General features: G+C 37.9%; 1 protein-coding gene across 7 annotated transcripts in view; it reads left to right on the forward strand.

Moving 5' to 3' along the window:
- PCMTD1 (protein-L-isoaspartate (D-aspartate) O-methyltransferase domain containing 1) overlaps positions 1-16707 on the forward strand; it is a 52406-nt gene that overhangs the window by 8651 nt on the left and 27048 nt on the right. The window contains exon 1 of one of the 7 annotated variants that reach the window (XM_064507556.1): positions 11455-11541. The exons of the other annotated variants lie outside the window; for them this stretch is intronic. The gene's annotated coding sequence lies outside the window, so the exon portion shown is untranslated. Of the gene's footprint in view, positions 1-11454; positions 11542-16707 lie in introns of those variants that run through there. 7 annotated transcript variants of the gene reach the window in all.

Genomic DNA, 16707 nt, shown 5'->3' on the forward strand with positions numbered 1-16707 from the left:
TGAAGAACAATTAACCATTTGAGCACAGTTCTAAAATAATGACTATTTAACAAGTTCTATTCCGTTTTAGACATTAATTGTATGAAGTTGTATTGTTTTTAATTTTTACCATTTTTGAAAGCTGTATTTCCATCTTGTAATCTTAGCTAGAGAAGCTTGTCAGTATCTTAGATTAGGCAGATTAGAAGCTTAATATAAGAGAGTATGCAAACCAGTTGTTTTCATAAATTATAAAATGGTTCCCTTTGCCTGCTTTTGCTCTTCTGCCCCTGTCAGTCACCTTCAAAAGGATACCCTAAGCCAAGACTGCTATAAAGGAATGTCAGTAACAATGTAAAAGTGTTCATGCTTTTTCAAAGAGAGGACAAGTGCAGAAGATTTTAAACTAAGTGAAAAAGAAACGTTGTTGTAGCTCTCTTAAAGAAAAACATTTGTAATTTGAAAAATAACTGAACATGAGGTTTTGTTTATGCATTCTTTTTAGAATATGATTGAGAAGACAGCCAGAAGTCAGTTTTTCTCCTAGATTTATGCAAGTTTTTAGCAGAAATACCTTAGAACTCAGGTGAATAAGCATAAGCACCTTTCTGCATGAAGTAGTTAAGCAGTTTCTTACTGGGCATAGTTTCCTGTCCTTAAAATAAATGCATAGAATCTTCTCTTGAATCAGTTATTCCTTTTGAAACAGTCTGCTTAGTCACAAAGGAAAGGTCAGTTTTTGTGTTTGGGCTTTGATCCTGATTTAGCTTTTTATAGTCGAATTTGTTACTGGTTCCTTAGTGCTATAAAATAAAACTAGGCCCTGCTTGTACATGTATGCTCAGCCATGTTAAATAGCTTCAAGGTTTGGGGCCATAGGGAGGCAATGCATCTGTTATCATCAAAACTCCTGGTAACTGGGCTTGATTTAAGTTCTGATGACATCTGAAACATTTTGAGGAAATCTGAGTGAGTAGACTTATGCAGAATTAACTTGAATATGAGGTTAACATTTGAATTGCCACTTTCTAACAAGGGGCTTTCAAATATCATTTGCAATAATGGTTTCAGAATTATGTCCGATTGAATGTAAGTCTGTCATCTGAGCTTTCATTTAAGCATGCACAGCTTTGTATGTGGCGCTTTATACGTGGAATTTTCATTCGTGAGTTGCTGAATCCGGTAGCCTGATAGAGGTGAGGCTGCTGCAGATCCATGCTGCCAGGTTCAACCAGCAGTGAGATGTGTATGAATTCCCAATGGCGTGCACACTAACCCATGTTTACAACACATTTTACATGTGCGCGCACACATGCAGCAAACCACACAGATAAACACAGACAGAAAACACAGCACTCATGCAAACTCAGACAGGACCAATGGCTTCATCCTGTGTCCCTCTCTGGCTGATCAGGATTAAGGTCCATTAATAGGAAATGAATACAGTACAGATCCTTTCAGTAACTGGCCATAGACACTCAGTCTACCCTGTAACTGGCACTCGGAGCCTTTCATCTTCCCTTGCTTAATGCACACACACATGCATGGGTCTCTTAGTCAACCCCTCGACCCCATAGTCTCCAGCAGTTGGCCTGGACCCCCTGCTCCCTCCAGTAGCTAGCTCTTCCAGTTGTTTCTCACACACCCACACTCACCTACCCTTGGCTCCCAAGCCACTTCCCTTGTGCTCTGGCTAATGCAGCTTGATATTTGCTAGCCATCACGCAGTGATATAGCAACCTTCACCCACTCCTGCTTTTGTCACCACAGACCCACAGGCCTCATGACTCCACTCCACTTGCTGGCACTTAGACCTCTATACATATGCATGCACGCAGAATAGTGAGCCTCCTCACCCAGGAAAGTAGTTAGAAGTAGAGTTTAATGAGATGACAGGACAGACAGTGGTGATCAGACCCAGGGCATGGCCAGACAAGTGTACTGATCAGCAGCCTGTTCACAGGTGGCTGGCCCTTTTTATCCCTTTATCCCTCTATTTTCCCACACTTGTTCTTCCCCAAACCACCTTGATTCCTGCCTTTCCCTGCATTTGGTTCCTCCCCTAAAGCTCCCCAGATGAGTCTTGTACGATCCCCAAATGGTCTTCCTCTGCATCCCATAAGAAGTCTCATAGCCCCCTACGCAGTACTGCCCCTCGGTCTGAAAGGTGCTCCGGAGAGCTGAATCCCTCCTGCTGACCAGGTGCCGATGGCTCTCCTGGGATAGCTCTGGGAAGAGCTGGGTCCTGGTATTCATTTGGATTCCCCCCACCTGCTGGTCTGCCTCTGTGCTCTCTTGTGAATGTGGAGATGAGCCTTTTGTCACATAACCTTCAGTTTTAACTTTCATATGTGCTGGCAGATAAGCTGTCTTATCACTTGTGAGCATAGTTGAATGCTCACAAAAATGAAATCTGTGTTAGAAGTAACAGGCTGGCTACAGAAGTGTGAATTAAAGTGATACTGTTAAAAAAGCAAAACTTTTTCTGAAATGCTACCTTTCAGTAGGTTTCCCAGAGAGTGACAGGAATAGGGAGAGTGCTAGAATGACTGTAAGAAATTGCTTGTGGAACAGGCTTTGGTAACAGTACTAATGCTCTGAACTTTCACTCTTAAACAGAGTTGAATGTATTTTCTGAATGACTTTTGCATTTGCGTAAAGACTTTTTGATACACTTCTGAAATCCATTTAGTTCATATTTGACTTGTGGGTCTTGATAGTTTTGTTAAATGATACTTTTCTTGGTTAAGAACCATGAAGGATGAATAATGTCTGTTTTATATAAAGTAGGCGTTGAACATGTTAAGTAAATGGGATTTTCGGACAAGGTTGAGCCATTTTAGGAGATGCTGTTGGCTTACAGATTTATATGGTGTGTCTGGAGAATGAAGCAGGTTATGACATGGGCCTTTAAAGTGTGAGGAGCCTTAGATATACAGGGTTTGAGGATTAAAGGGAAGAAAGCTACGTACAAGTAGATATCTTTTTTTTTTTCTTTTTTTGACAAGATAAAGTAATTGTTACAGAGTTAGGTGGGGGTTTTTTGTTTTCCTAAACCAGGGTAAAATTGGTGAATTCAATGTGACTATCTTAAAAGATTGCATTAGTGAAATAATTTAGGAATTGGGAGTGGAAGATTTTTGCATCACAGTTCAAAGGAACAGAGAAGAGAAATGGGGAACAAAAGACCAGGCCTTATTCATCCCCCTTAAAGATTAAAGGCCTAACTAATAAATAAAGTAACTTCTCAAAACATACTGTTGTATTACACTGGACCATATAAAAAATCCAGTAAACGTGATCTTGATGATAAACCTTGAGTGTTTTTTCTTTTTAGAGGACTATGTTCTTGCATTACTAATGATTTATCTCTATAGATGTAAAGATCTCGCTTGCTCATGTGCTCGCTCTCGCTTTATAAGACATCAGATTCCACCTAGCAGAAACCTACTAGCAGTCTCACTATTGCTGGACTGGTAGTTCAGGTTTGGTACAGTAGACACCAAATTTTTTTGATTAGCATCTTGTAAGAGACACATAATAAGTTTAAATAAAATTTGAGGTTCTCAGACTGAGAAACGAACACTTTGATAATAAAACATTAAGAATTGTTCATGCTGTAATCTTACTGCATGCTATTGTGATACTTTTGGAAATACTGTATCTAAAGCTCAAAACCCCAAAGGTTTTAGTACACTTGGAGCTTGATAAAGTTGATTTTTATTTGAGGTTGGGCTTTTTTTTGTAGAGGCTGCAGTAAATACATAGCTCTAAGATGAGGTTTCAAGTGACGGGAATGTAACCATCTTCTATTTTTACACTTGACCTCGTTTCTATTTTCTTTTGCTAAAGGCAACAGGCATATGTTGTTCTGTTGCTGCTGGAAGTGAGTTATTTAAATAACTTGAAATGTTTATGTGCAGTAAGCTTTCAAACTCTATCAGTGGCTGAACTAGTGAATATATTGTCATGGGCCACAATTAGCCTACTTGAAGTTATATGAACTGTGACTTGATCTGCTTAAGACTGTAGCTGCACAGGCTACATTTGTAGTAAAAGGTTAGGAGAGTATGTTTCAGTTTTTGCACTAAACCTATTTTGTGTTTCATTCTAAAAGATTTTTTCCCCCCTTAAGCTATTATTGGTTGTTTTATGAAGGTGATACTGAAGGAAAAGGAACATCTTATTATTGTCTGGTTTGCTACATAACATTAACTAACGTTCCACAGATAATCACTTGTATATAAACTATGATTCTGTGTTTTCTGGGACAGAGTTGAGATTGCAGATGTCCTCTTAACTTGAGATGAAACTTCTTGTTTTGGGTGCCTCATGACAAGAGGCTTTAAAAGTAATATGTAAATCTCCTAAAGGTGCAGACGACACTGACTACTTGTGGATAACTTTGCTTTTTATTTTTTATACACACACACACACACACACACACACACACACACACACACACACACACACACACACACACACACACACACACACACACACACACATATATACACACACACACACATATATACACACACACACACATATATACACACACACATACACACACACACATACACACACACACACACATATATACACACACACACACATATATACACACACACACACATATATACACACACACACACATATATACACACACACATACACACACACACACATACACACACACACACACATACACACACACACACACACACACACATATATATATACACACACACATACACACACACACACACACACTGTTTTTAAAGTTGCATCAAGACATTGCTTACACTTCTATTTTTAAAATATTAGGCTTTCTTGATGCAGAAATCAACAAGTTTCCTTGAATTTTTTAGTAGAAAAGTCAGTTAAGTTTATCTTAAATTGTTTTGACTGTCTTCCCATCACCACAAGCTTAATCATTAAGTAGTTCCTTTCGTAAAGAGAAACAGACTTTGGTTTAAAAATGTTGAGGATTTGGCTTGTCTTTTATGTCAAGGTGTCTGCTTAATTGCTGTATGTTGAATATAATGTTAACCCTTTGCAGAAATGTTTCTGTCACTTCTATGCCTTACACTTTTTCAGACTGACTAAACAGGGTTAGATCTTAGTTTTTTACGCACCTCTATACAGCTCTTCTTAGCTGTTGACTGCTACGGTTTATGTAAACCTGTTTGAAATGAGTATTCTCTGTTAAATACTCTTGTATAAAGCTGTTTGTTGTGGCAATGAATTTTGCAGCCTGGCCATTCTGTAGCTCACTAATTCTTGTGAAATATGTGCACAGACAGCAGTTTATCTTTTTGAAAAACAGGTGCATGATGCAGACTCAGTGAATATCAGACATCTGTATATATTGAATGTCGTTGATTCCTATCTGTCTTAGGAAGTCCTGTTATTTTAAAGTCTTGCCAGTGAACTAGCCAGTATTATCTGGCACATCCTGTTTCTGTGGGTCTGTTAGATTCTCCTGAGCAGCTTCTCTTCTTTCCCCTTCCTCCCAGCTGGTCTGTAATAAAGCGGTACTCTGAGGTCTAATTTATACTTGGCAAACTTAAGTAGTCCTGGCCTGCGAACAGGCAGTGCTGTAAGCACACCTCTCAGAAGCTGACTCCTTTTAAGAGAGTATACTACAAGGAGACTGTTGCCGATTGTTTCAAGAACACTGCTGTCTGAGGAAGGATCCCCCCACCCCCCTTCTTTTTCTTCTGTGTTGGATATTGGGTTAAGTTGACATCCCTTTTCTTTGTGTATGAGATCTCTTAGTGGAACTGTGGGCTCCCCAGAGACAAGAACAGTTTGTGCATAGCATGTTACAAACAATGCATCACCAAACTTCTTGGGCTGGTGTGGGGAGAGAAGCAATATAATTGATTTGAAATACACAGCTGAGAGGATGCTTCTGAACACACAAGTTATAAGAGCAGAGCTTAGCATTTGCTCATAAAGGCATATAACCTCTTGAGGTGGTGGTATTACTAATTTCCATATGGCTGAGCACTAGTGATAAGCAACAGACTGGCACCTATGGAACCTATTATTGTTTTGCTGACACTTACTATCAGTGCACGTTGCGAAAAAAGCATCTCATGCTGCTCTGACCCATTACTGGCAACCGTGTAGTTCCACCACTGAAGCTGCCTCATACCCTCTCATAGATGTCGGTTCCTGTCACTATCAGAGGTGTGTTTGTGTGCGTGGGGGGTTGTTTGTTTGTTTTTCTTGTTAGGAGTGAACGCTCTTCTCTGATATTTTAGAAATACATTAGAATTACTTCTTTTAATCTTATGGACTGACACTGGACTGACAAACCTCAGTTCTTTGGTCTTCTGTAGCAATGGTACTAGCTCTCAGCATCCTCCTGGTTGGAAGAATTGATTTTCAGAGGGCTGAAGAAAGAGGCTATTTTACTATCAGTGCTTCTGTTCATCATCTACTTGAGAATGTGAAGAGGTGCTGGTTCTGAGGACTAAGCAGCAACTGATTTAGTAGTGTTATCTATCAGTAATGGACAACTCTCTTGTGCCTGACAGACTAATATCTTCTGCACAAATAGTAACGTCAGGTGCTTGAAATCTCATGAGACCTTTGCAAACACAGTGGCTAGTCAGAGGATTCCAAAGCTGCTTATCATCTTATCAACCTCTCATTCAGGGTGACTTTTTTGTTTTATAAATAAGAACATTTCTTGACAAAAGTTTTATGGCAGATATGATGTGTTAATTTAGACAGTGAAGGTATGAGCAGATTCTGTTAAGAGAATGGGTTTTCCTGTGCTTGCTCTCAATTTAAAACTGTAACCTGAATGACTAGATTCCAGACGTTTTTAGATATGTAAACCCCAAAGATCCCACATACTTGAGGAGTGAAGAGGAATAGTTTTATGCAGATGACTGACAGATAATCTTTGCTAGCAATTAGAGTCACTAAACTAGGGCAGTGAGACAGCTTTCCTGTCTCTCAGCAGGGAGTTCTTACAGCATATAATTAAGAAAGGTCAGTTGGTGGCCCAGAGGGCATTCCAGGATATGAAAAACACTGAAGCGGGTCTGTGGTGACCGTAGTGACAACTATTGGAGAGTCATAAGTGGTGCTGTTTGGTATCCCAAAATAGATACACAGAGCATGACTGAGGAGTTGCTCTCTGAGGGTGCAGAGCTATTTAATCCTCATTGGATATAATTCTATGCTCTTAAATTCCAGAAGCTGTCCTGCACCCTCTGGTTTTCATCCCTGTATGACTTGTAATGGCACTGTTAGCTGTCTTATGTGAAAACACTGAACTTCTATTTCTTTGTTTTGAAGTAGACCACTGAATTCAGGCCACATTTATGTGGCGCTATAGATGAGACTGAAGAAACAACTATTCCTGAAGACTGGGAGGTTGAGCTTTACAAACACATTTTTGGTCATGCACTTTTTATACAGTGAAGGGTACTGATTCTGGATGTGGTGCTAAGCTGCCTATTAGAAGTTTCATCCAGGAATCACTTAGGATTCTTTGCTTTGCTATTTAATATGAGGTAATGAATTTGTAAAGTAGTCTTCAGCATACCTGTAAACAGCCAGATGCCTGGCATATAGAAAATGCTTCTTTCAGTATTCAGTATTTGCCATCATGTAAAGAAGGTGGATAGAATTTCAGATGAGGAAAAACAAATGTAGTGTCGAATAAAACATACTGAAAAGGAAAGTATCCCAGTCCAAACACGGAAAAAAAAAGTGTGTGTTCATTTTATTTTATTTTTTTCTCCCTGGCTGGTCAACCGACAAAATTTAGCTTTTTTTAACTTTCAGTTCCTGTAAACTGTCTAAGTTAAAAAAAACAAAGCAAAAAAAGTATGTCAGAAGCTCCAGTGGACATTCAGGAAGTTTGATCCAAAAATTACACCCTTGTGTAATCATCAAGGTTAAGCCCACTTTTATAATGAAGTCTGCACAGATGTGCTTGTCATTGCTCGTTCATTGGTGGAGTGCTGCAGGCCTCCGTGGGTCTTCCAAGACAGATGCTGTAACAGTGTGATGTTCAGTGTGTATAGGAGACTGAGGGTTGGGGAAGGAGGAGTGAGAGCAAGCGCACACCTGGAAACTTGTATGAGTGTCTTCTGGAAGCTCTTAAACAGGAGGATCAGGGCTTAGAGCTTTTATCAGATGTGACTAACATTTTCTGCACAAGTAGGTCAATGCAACTCACATAAAATCAGTAGTTGTAGCTTTCTAAATTCATTTGACTTAACTTTAATCCTGTGATCTGTTCCTTGTTCCATTGCTATGTTGCAAAGAACCTTGAAGTACGCTTTGTGGAGTGTGTTAAGTCAGAGGACTCACCATACTTGTTTCTGTATGACTTGTTTCTGTTTAACCTGAAAAGCTTCTTGAAATGATGCACTGAACAGTAGGTTAGGAGTGAATGTATTTGTTTGGGTGAGACAAGTCTTTCTACAATACAGACTTGAAAAGCTAATGGTATTTCCAATACTGAGTTTTCCTTAATTTAACAGGTAGTTCCGTTACCGTAGCTACCCTGAAAATGATGGTTTTCCTCCTTTCTAAGCTGTTTGGTGTGAGTGACAAAACAAATAGCTGTAGAAGAGAGGGCAGTTTGAGTAGCGGTTATTCTTCCAGAACGTTTGGACTTTTTCTTGCCTTTAGTTGCAGTTTAGCAACAAGGCTAAAGTATAAGAGTTTTGAAAATGTTTTAAATCCTACATTCTGGAATATGTGTGTCCCACAGTTTATTCTGATTTTTGGAGTCACCTGTCAAAGTCAATCACCTCCAGCACACACAGTTTACATTTTGGCTTTCTCCAGCCTTTGCCTGATGTGAAGGTAATGGAATAATTTATCTTTTCCTCTCAGATAATAATCAATCATTCTGTTTATTCAGAAGGTTCTGCTGAAGCCTCTGCTCTGCAGTTTGGAGTTCAATTTCCTTACTAGTGTACTTCTATCATAATTAGTATAAAAAGGAAAGCTAAACTAAAAATGGAACTCTTTTTTGTAGGAGTCACCAAAGACAGTACAAGAACAGGCAAAACGTGCAGTCGTGATGAACCCAGTCATAAGTTACACAAATTGACTAACAGCAGTAGGTTTAATGTTGGTAGCCCAGGAAACATTGAGTTTCTGCTGATGAGAATTGGTGTTGCTGACTTCTGTCATGAGTAAACTGCAACTGTAAAAATGGACTGACGTGTTTTAGGTGCTTGTATGCATACGTGGGATTAATTCCCTTCTGTCCCCAATCATGGAATATTTCTTATTCTGGAAAATTAACAGCTGGCTGCTGTGTCTATTTTAATGAATAGTTTTACAGTTTATTGCCACCTACTTAAAATATGCATGGTTCTCCCCCTCCCTGGGTGGGGGAAAGGGGACACCTTGCCAAGCAACTTTGTGTGTGCCGTAGTGCAAATGATGCAATCACAGACTGAATTCAGTATGGTGTTTGAATACTCAGAGCTGATGTTTTAATGAAAATAGCATATTCTCGGAATGCCTTAGTTCTGAGGCACTGACTTGAAATGTGGACGATCATTTGTTTTCCATTTTGTTTTTTGTCCTTTTAGACAAAATAAAAGTCAAGATAGTAGGATCAAATAAGTGATGGATGATCCTAGAAAATGTGGGGTCAGGATATGGCAGTATTACAAGATTTAAAGTTTGTAATGTAATTGAAATTGTATGGATTTACAAAGGGCAAGGTTTTGTTTATCAAGTTAGTCTGATACCTTGCTAATATGCTATTTAGCTTGTGTTTAAGAAAAGCTTACAGTCCTTAGTGACCTAAGGAGTTTATTTACAAAATGCAGATGTATTATTTGCAAAAATTCTGAAATGTGAAAAACTCATTTCCATTTGATTAATGGCTGGTAAACAGAAGAACTTGCGAAGCTTACGTTAAATTACTAACTACACAGATCAAAGTTTGTGTGGCTTATAAAATGTGGAAGAACTTAAATAGAACTTAAATGCGCTTAGTTTGTCAGCTCTTCTGTAACTTCACAGAGCCCCAAAACACCTGTTTAATGTGACAACAGAAGAAAAATCAGATGATATTTATGATATGGATTTCCAGTAAAACCACTTACAAGTTAAGTCAGGTACAAATCAGAGGTGCAGTACAGTTGTGTGTAGTTTTATAGATCAATTAAAAATTGTACTGATACTTCATTTTTACTGGTATGAGAAGAAACTTCTCAAGATAAACTACTCTAACACTTAAAAAAAAAAAAGAATTCATGAATAGCGTAGAATAAGAAACAACTATTTTTATTGTAACTGGTTTTAATCAGTGAATAAATTTTTTTAAAGGCTATGTGGAAACTATAGCTTCTGTGGGTTACTGGATTCCAAGGATTGCTAAGGCTAAAGACAATTCCTGCATTTTATGTTAATGTCATGCACCTTCCCTCTTTTCTTCCAAAATTTCTGTACTTCTTGGTATAACAGTCATCAGAATGGTAATCATGCTGATTGTGAACTTTGTGTGTTTCAATTTAAATATCAGTGGGATTCACAGGATGCTTTCTGTAAGCCTTGTGAAGTGTACCTATGTAGAATTTTTGTATCTTTGTGTGTTCTGTTTATCTTGGTCCTGGATCACCTCTCACAAGGAAACTTGGGCTAACTAGCTTATTTTTCCCCAACTCTACTAAAATAGCTTGTGGGGTGGCTTCTTTTGTATATTTAAAATAGTAGCAGGTGTATCTGACTTTGCACATCTCTAGCCTGCATCAGAGGCAAATAATTTTACTTTCAGAGGGCAAACATAAATGCATTGAAGGGAAGTGTCCCTTTAAAAAGTACTTCTTTGCAGCACAAGCGGTCACTTTCCATTGAAAGATCTACATTGATTTGTTTAACTTCCTAGGTATTGTTGTTTACAAAAATATTCCTTTCTCAAGCAGGGTGTTTGCTAACTGTAGCTGCAGAGGCTGGAGTAGGACACCATCGTTCAATAATTGAATCAAACCAAAAGCAAGTTAGCTAAAAAGGAACTGAAGAGTGTCACTGTCCTTACTTAATCTTGCCTTTTTTGGCCATGGGCTATATGTTTATCCACAATTAGGAGAAGTCATCAGCCACACTTCCAACTAGCCACTCAATTTTGCTGTCCAAAGTACCACAGTATTTGTTTTTCTTCCCTGCTCCCTCCAGTGCCATGGTGTGTATTAAACCTTTTCTGGTTTTGTCTTTGAGATTCTGGGTGGTAATTATTAATGAAGATGAAAGGCTTGGTCAGTGCCATCAGTAGTGAATCTCTGATACTCCAGTAACCTGAGATACCAGAAAGCCCTCAGAAAATAAAATTACAAAACACTTAATTTTGTTCTAGTTATCTTGAAATCAGCAAGTGTTATTTTATGGGAAGACAATTTTTTGTAAAACTAGTAAAGACATACTCTGATAGAAAGTTTTGTTGCAAGTTGAAAGAATAACCATTTTCCTTCTTAACAGTTTGTGCATTGCCCGCTCACCGGTTGAGCATAGACAGTTGGTCAAGTTCTCCATCTGGTGGTTGGACGTAGTGAATGCGTTCTGCAGGTAGGGCTAAGTGGTGTTTCTGTTTGTCAAATGTGGCAGCCATACTAATCTACAAGAAGTTTGGTGTTACACTTACTGTTTAGTTAAGTGTTTTTAAGCATCTTTAAAAAAAATTATGGATTTTTTTAGGGTGAAGGGGTGATGAGAACTACTGTTTCTTAGTCACTATAGATTATTTCAAACTTGTTAGCAATCATTTGATTCAACAGTTCATTAAAGTGTTCTGTGAAGATAAATTTGTCTTTTAGGTGTGTGTTGCAACTGTGGACATGTGAGCAAACCTGGGATACTTTTATAAATGAAATTGTCCCTTACTTCTTTCACAAATAAAAAGAAGCGTGTCTGGGAAATTACATACACACATCCTGACACACACACACGTACATCCTGAGAAGTGCGCTGTTCTGCTTTCCCCAAAGGTTTTTCCTGCTGGTTGATCTTTGTGCCTGGTGATGTTTTTGGTTTGTTTTTTTCCCCCTCTTCCCACTTCAGAATGTCAGTAAGAGTTGCTTCTGGTTTAGATGCAAACATATTGCCTGAATGATGGATAGTCATCAGTTTCCCCATGATTTTACCAGAGGTATAGTAGCCATGAAACACCTTCTCCGTCCTCATTCCACCTCTTCTCTTCCCCCCCCCCCCCTTTTTTTTTTAATGTATTGAGTTAAGGAGAAAAGTTATGACTGTATGATCTGGACTGGTAAATCAGAGTTTGCATGTGTGAAATTTTTAATCTAGCTATTAATCTTCTTAGCACTGGGTACTGTACAGTTATTCATCTTTTAGTGACTTGGTATTTATGCAAATTAATGCAGAATGCAACAAGGAAACATTTCTGTCAATCCAAACTACCAATAGAAATGAAGCTTCTTTTGTTGGAAGACAAATCCTGAGGATAACTGGGACTCCCGGTACTTCCAGTTCCCTTTTTTGCAGAAAGAATCCTGAATTTCACAAACTTATTCTGGAGAAACTTGCCCTGGATTCCTCAACTATCTTCTAGCAAATGAACCTGCTTCTGCTTTTTGTTTGACAGAATCTCTTCAAAATTACCAAATGTCAGTGAAGAATATTTTTAAATTTCTTTGAGAAAATTGATTATTTCATGTTAAACTCGTAAGTGTAGTAGATGATTTGCTGTCTCAGTGTCCTGTGTTGCTGAGCACAATATGAACTGCTAATAATTGCATTTAATCTGCTGAAATTCGAGAAAAAAGCTGAAATGTTTAAACATCTTCATTTGCTATTTGCAGTTTGAATTTAGCATAGTTATCATCCAGAGTTACTGGTGTGATTGTACAGATTTTTGTTAGTTCAATGCTTTGCACTGTGGAGCAGTAAACATCCTAAATAAACCGCTGCCTAAACATCTTATGGCTAATGCTGAAACAATTTCAAGTATTCCCTTTCTTCTTTGAATTGTTTTCTTCCTCCCTCACCAGGTAACTGTTTAATCTGAGGACTGGAATTTTGTTTTAATGAGAGGTGTGGGTTTCCGTATGGATTTTGTATGATTTTTTTTCAAAGCTCATTTCCTTAGGGAGGCTATGGTAAATAACCCTTTAAGCAATGCATAGTTAGGTTTAGCTCTCATGTCCAGATCTTCAGCACTCTGAACCTCTGAGTGGTTCGGGAAACATAGATCTCAAGTTAATGCAGTGCTGTGTTTCAGTTTTGTTCTTTATATAGTTTAACTGCCTGTAACTTCTGATTATTTTCTTCCTCATTGCTTCTTTTCATAGTCCACTGTTTTACTAGTGGCACAAAGTAATTTCAGTGTAGGTGAAGTCCTGCCTATGCAGTTTAGTTGTATGTAATTCCATTAAAAACGTAAACGGTCTTATTCTTAGTATATTTTATATTTGGATAACTTAGTATACAAGAAACTCATCTTCATCACTTGGTCTTATTGTAACTGAGAATCCTGTTGGAAATTATTTTGAGAAGATTAGTTGTCCTTCTTGAATGTTACCATTAAGAGGAGATAAAAATGGCACAAAACATAGGCTTCCAATATTGAGGTAGAGGATTTGATCCTTTCAAAAGAAAAGACAAATGTTACCTCAAGGAAGTAAGGGAAGGGCCAAGTAACCATTTCAACATGTGGTTGTATACTCTTAACAGAAACCATCAGATCGTGACTTTCCTTGAGCCTGAGGACACATTTGGATGGTGATGCCGTTTGAATGACAGACTTAGTAACATCTTTGGGGGATCAGCTTTTTATACAGTCACAAAATGAGTATTTGTGCAGTAGTAAGAGATAGCAGATGTGAGCAGTTTTGATTTCCATCACTCACAGGCTTAATAACTCAACTGCAGGGTCTCTTGGAGTAATGAACTCTGCATACCTAGAAAGTGAAGTACCTGTTCAGACTGAGTTGATTCTATTGACTTATGAATATTTCCATGCATGTTTCTGCTGTGTGATGTCTTGGCTGTTACAAGTAACTGGGCTGTATGGAAAAGGACATGCTTTGTTGCAGCCTGTCCTGGTCAGGTGAGGAAGAACTGTAAGCCAATTTTAACATTTGTCTAATTTAGTAACAAAGTAAGTAGCAAACTTGATGGAGAAACAAGCAGCTGCTCATTACAACTTTGACTTATCTTTACAGGTAACTTACACAAACAGTAAATGCCTTTTTGCCTAAGCTTTGTGTGTAGTTGTAGCTGTTTGTGTGTATCTTTTCCTTTCCTGCTGAAGTAAAACCATTCAAAATTCTGTGAAAACGGACGTGTATGGATTGTGGCTCAGTGATAAGAGGTGATAGTGATTCTCTCTGGTGTTGTGGATATTCAAAATGGTATGAATGGAACTTTTGTAAAGGTGGCAGCAACAACCTGTTTTTTTCTTTCTTTCTTTCTGTTTCTCCCCTACCCTAAAACTCACCAATTCTAAACACCCTGAGAATATTTGAGCGCATATATTGCTTAAATCTTCTCCTTACATCCTGTTCATGTTTAAAATCATGTAATGTGCTTGGAACATGCATATTTCCAGTTGTCCCTGATTATAACAAGATGTTTTGTAGCTGTTTGTTGTGGAGAAACATACAGAAAGTCCTGTTGAATGTTGCCATTCCACCAAGAACAGGCTTTTTCAGATACTGGCTATAGCTATCAGGCTATAGCTATCTGCCAGGCTCTCTGTCAGGCTGGAAGAAAGTTAGGGGTTGAGACTTAGTTACTAGTGAACACTATTGCCATCTGTACTGAAATGGGCAACTTTTTTCTCATAAGCTGCATTTTTACAAGAATATTCTGGAATATGATGCTGTTAAAATATGTACTTTGGGATGGGTTGGGGAAAAATACTTTTGGAGTATTCATTTATTTAGTGCACTTGCTTATACACTTACAACTAAACTGTAGTTGAAACATCTTTCAGTCTTTTCTGAATAACCTTATCTGTAACTTGTTCAGCAAACTTCATTCATCATATTTGGGAAATTGGGAAAAAAAAAAAATCATGCATGTCTGAGTCATACTTCTAGCCTCCCATTGAACCAAGTATTAGTAAGTTCTGAACAGCTGAGACCTTCGCCCCTAGCTGGAGAGGAGATAACCATGCAGTATTCTCTTCCAGTCACATCTGCCTCTATGTACCCTTTCTGCTCAGAACAGATCTTTAATAATTTTAGTGCTTTTTTTTGGGGGGGGGGGCGGGGGGGGTGTTGGTCTTTAGGAAAGCTAACTCACTTGTTGAACTGTAGTCCAGCAAATGAGCACGTTGCAGGTAACAATTCTCGTATTCTCAAAGATGTTTTAATACTCTGTTTCAGAATCATTTTTGTTAGCAGTTTAATCCTTCAGAAAAATGATTGAGACTCCAAAAATCTTTGTTTAGTGATGCAATGGGAAAACCCCCCCACAAATTTGAGTTGCTCATAGTTTATGGAAGTTTCTATTTGGCTTTATGGAAAGGCTTAATAGAATTATTTTGATAGAGACCTCTTAAACATATGGAAATGGATTCATGAGTGTTTTAAGAAGTTTAAGTTGTTTGTTTTAAGTATTTTACTGTAAAAATCATGTTGCAGTTGACCATGATGATCTAAACTTAGGAACCAGCTTCATTCTGATAACTTAGATGACCTTGGGCATCTGGATTGTGTTTGCAAATTCCTGACTTACTTATTTACACAAGTAGGCATGTATAAAACAGGAATCTGCAGAACTGCTCAGATAAAAGGATTACGTCCATATTTTTAAAAATAACATTCAGTGAAATATAGTGGTTTGAAGCTGGAATTTTTGAAATGTTGCTGGTACTCAATAGTACAAAATATCAGCAGTGGGTGTTTTGTGAGTTGTAGTCCCATGTATAGCTTGAAGTCATTCTGTCTAGTGTTTTTGTCTGTTGCTCATAAAAGAAAAACATTCACCATGGTGGCTGCTCGTGTTCTTGTTCCCATGTTGTCTTGTGTAGATACCTCTTGTCAATGTACCGTTAGAATGATACCTTTGGAAAAAAGAAATAAATAAATAACTTGACTCTTTTCTTTTTAGGTTTGTAAGCCAATCTTTTTCTTCTGCTGCTTGAGAAAAGTGTCTCACATGTGTTGGGTTTGGAAAACAATCCACATTTGTTTGGATTTGAATTGTGTAATGTTGGATGCATGTTAAAGGAAAGGCTGTTTTTAAAAATATATATATATTATTTTTAAAATACACATATTTTTTATATATATATATTTTATATATATATATATATATATATATATATAGTACCTAGACAAGGGAAGCAAGGTTGGCTAGGATGTGGACCAACAATCCTGATTTTTTTTTTTTCCCCCCTGTTGGCTATCTAAACTTAAGGGAACTGAATAATCCTTATTGAACAAGACTTCGTAATTAATGCTAATAACTAACATGCTATGGGGTACTCTATTCATCAGTGAACTGGTGGTATAAGAATACGTATGGTAGAGCTGCAAACAGAACTCAGGTTTTAAAGCAGACCCTGGTAGGCAGTCATCTTGGAAACAAGATTTAAACTTTTGTGTTCCTTTTTTTCCAGTATTTTGTTGCTATTTCACTGGTAATTCTTGCAGCATTCAAAATGCTAACGTGTCTGGAATTGATGAGTTCAGTGATCGATAGTGTAGTAACTGCAGAATAAAATACTGCTTTGAAGGAATTGTTACATAGCGAGCTGTAGTCATT

Source organism: Dromaius novaehollandiae, chromosome 2 (assembly GCF_036370855.1).
Source record: "Dromaius novaehollandiae isolate bDroNov1 chromosome 2, bDroNov1.hap1, whole genome shotgun sequence".
Classification (NCBI taxonomy): Eukaryota; Metazoa; Chordata; class Aves; order Casuariiformes; family Dromaiidae; genus Dromaius; species Dromaius novaehollandiae.